Below are 3,500 nucleotides of genomic sequence, written 5' to 3' on the forward strand. Positions count from 1 at the left end.
CGCCCCTCCCTCCGCGGCTGCGGCGCGGATGCCTAGTGGCTCCGCCCCTGGGGCGTGGTCGAGAAAGTCTCCACCCCCGTGGCGGCGCCGGGAGGCAGGGGCGGGCTCAGGGTCCGCGCGGCCCAGCATTGGGCCATTTAGGCGGCTGGCTCCTTCAGTCCAGGGCGCTGATTGGCTAAGAAGAAGAGGCTCCTTTTTATCTATCCCTCTATGCGCGCGCGCGCACAAATACACGCGCGCACACACACACACACACACACTCGCGCACACTTACGCCACCACCCGCAATTCATTTGCATAATTTAAAGAGACAGGCGTCGCGCCGTCCGTCTGAGTTGGGAAGAAGCAAAGTTACCCCAGCATTTATTGAGCGCCACTGTATGCCAGGCATTGAACAGAGCTCATTTGCTTCCCCTTACAAGGATGTCAGTGATACAATACTGATCCTCATTTACATTTGCTCCAAGAGGGCAAAGACAGGGATGGAGGTCACCCAGCAAGTCGGCAGCCTCCAGCCCCTCCCAAAAATGCCATCATGCCATATAGCAGTTCTGACAGACTCCCATCTAGCTCATCTGAGTTTTCATAAAATGAGACTTATATAAGGCCTACCAACCCAGAAAAGACCTTCTACTCAGGGACAGACACCTGGCTGGTTTCTGGAGCCCCGGGCTTGCTTACCCACCAACTTCCTCAGCTCAGCGAGGGCAGCCCAGGAGCATGGACCAGAGGATCCAGACACCCTGAAAGCCACCTTTCCCCTCACTGTTATCCGTCAGTCATGCACACTCTGTGTCTTTGAAACACCCCCAGTTTTCCCATTTTCCTGCTCCCTGCAGTGGCCCAGGTCAAGGCCAGCTCACTTGCAGCCTGGATGCTGCCTTAGCTTCCTCAAGGGGCCTCTGTTTCCTCCATCTCTGTCCCAGACAATCCCTGTTCCCATGGCAACCACACCCATCTATCCATCCATCCACCTATCTGTAGCTCTGTGTATATTTAAACATTTTATCTTAGAGCAGTTATTTACAGAATAATCATGAAGAAGGGCAGAGCCCCGGGCCCCATGCTTAGCTTCCCCATCATCACATCTCACCCGCACGGCTCGCTGGGCACCGTCAGCAAGTCAGTGTCAAGCACAGTAATTGGGGCTGGGGATGGGGCTGGGGCTGGGGCTGGGGCTCTGTGGTAGAGCGCTTGCTAGCACGGGTGTCACTGGGTTTGACCCTCAACACCACATAAAAATAATAAGTAAATAAATAAGTAAAGGTATCGGGTCCATCTACAACTAAAAATATTGGGGAAAAAAGGGATGTTGCTCAGTGGTTAAGTGTCCTTAGGTTTGATCCCAGGCCAAAAAAAAAAAAAAAAAAGAAAAAGAAAAAGACACAATTATTAACCCAAGTTCACACACTTCAGTCACATTTCCTCCATTTTCTCTGAATGTCCCTTTTTCTACCCTAGGATCCCACATGACCTGAGACAGTTTCTCAGACTTTCCTTTTTTTTTTTTTTTAACGGGCAGGTGTCCTGTCCTTGTCCCTTCATTGGCTGGATTTGTCAGATGTTTTTCTCTTGGTTAGACTGGGATAATGGGTTTGGGGGAGGAAAACCACCTAGGGGAAATGCCCCCCATCTTTTGAGACAGGGTCTCACTCAGCTCCCAAGGGCCTCACTAAGTTGCTGAGGCTGACCTCGAACTTCTAATCCTCGTGCCTCAGCCTCTCAAGTCCCTGGGATTACAGGCATGTGCCACCATGACAGCTTGAAGTGCCCTTCGTGTCACATTGTAGCAAAGGTGAACACTGATGACATGACAGTTCACAGCTGGTGTTGACCTTGAACCCCTGGCTGAGGTGGTGTTTGTCTGGGTTCTTCACTGTACAGTCACCCTGCGGTCCCCATTCCGTGCTGAGAGGAAGTCACCACCCTCCCTTCCTTAGGAGTGGGGGCTTATGGCCACCTCCTTGGAGCGCTGAGAAGCTCTGAAAATTACTTGTATTCTACCCAGGAGAAACACATCTCTCCCCACCCCCTTTTACTTAATTATTTATATCAGTGTGGATTTGTGGATACTTATTTCGCACTTGGATTATAATCCAATACTACTCTATTGATTTTGAGGCTCAGGTTGCTCCAGTTGGCTGCTGGGAGTTCTTCAGGTTGGCTCCATGTCCCTTTGACTTTCCCTCTTTGCTGATTTTCCCCCCGTTAGCACATCCTACATTTCTGTCACTGTAAGATGCTCTGGACGTGTACATTTCCTGCCCTAGTCCCAGGACCCACCTTTTTTCCCCAAGAGCATCCCTGGTGCCTTTGGAGAATGGCCGTCTTCATTTATTTTCTGTTGCTGTAACAGAATACCTAAGACTGGGTAATTCTTTTGGAGGGGGTACTAGTGGCTGAAACCAGGGGCTCTTTGGCTGTAAACCACATGCCCAGCCCTTTTTATTTTCTATTTTGTAACTGGATCTTACTATGTTGCTGAGGGCCTGGCTAAGTTGCCCATGCTGACCTTGAACTTGCAATCCTCCTGCCTCAGCCTCCCAAATCAGTGAGATTACAGGCACGCGCCACCACACCTGGCTGAGACTGGGTAATTCATAAAGAACAGTGGTTTATCTTGGCTGGGTTCTGGAGGCGGGCACGTCTGAGAGCATAGTGCCAGCACCTTGGCTTGTGGTGAGGACTTGGTGCTGTTTCAACTTGGGGTGGAGAGTCCAGGAGGAAACAGGTGCATGCAGAAGAAACAGCACCCGGGAATTACACAATGTACACCGCAGTGCATCAGAATGTTACATGGAACCACATTAATCTGTACAATTTTGTTTATATGTATCAGTTCAAAAATAAACTTAATTGCTAAATAGCCCACAAGGGGCTGCCTTGCTTTATAGTCGCCTGTTCTCCCACTCCCTAGAGAAATACGGTGCATCCCCGTGAACGCCCTAGGGGCCTCTTGACGAGTCCACCCACCCTCACACGCTTCCCTTGGGAGTCAAATCTCCACATGAGTTTTGGAGGGGGACGCAAAACCGAGGGGACAGGAGCAGGCTGTGCGCTGCTGGGTGTTGCTTGTGGCCCCTGGGGTGAGAGCGAGGGAGGACACTACTTCCACTCACCTGGGGAGAGACAGAGCCCTAAGTATCTCAGTGCCTCCTAGGCTGGCCGTGGGTGGGTGCTGGTGGCTCCCCGCCAGCCCTCGGCGCGGCTCCCTCTAGCCTCCTCCCCTTGCTAGTCTTGACCTTCCACTTCACCAGTGAGGAACCTGCAGTGGCGTGCAGAGCGGTTCAGGATGTCAAGCCACACCAGGGCAAGGGGACCGTGCAGCCTCGTCCCCCAGAGGCTTCCCCGTGTCCCCCAGCCTCAGGGTTGCTGACCTCTGGTTCCTCCCCCAGCTCAGGCCTTCGCCTGGCCCTTGCCCCAGGCGGCCCCGCCCCGCCCCAGGAGAGGCTCCCTCCGGAGCGTCCTGGGGAAGCCTCCTCGGACCCCAGGCCACCGGG

This window comes from Marmota flaviventris, chromosome 1 (assembly GCF_047511675.1).
Source record: "Marmota flaviventris isolate mMarFla1 chromosome 1, mMarFla1.hap1, whole genome shotgun sequence".
Classification (NCBI taxonomy): Eukaryota; Metazoa; Chordata; class Mammalia; order Rodentia; family Sciuridae; genus Marmota; species Marmota flaviventris.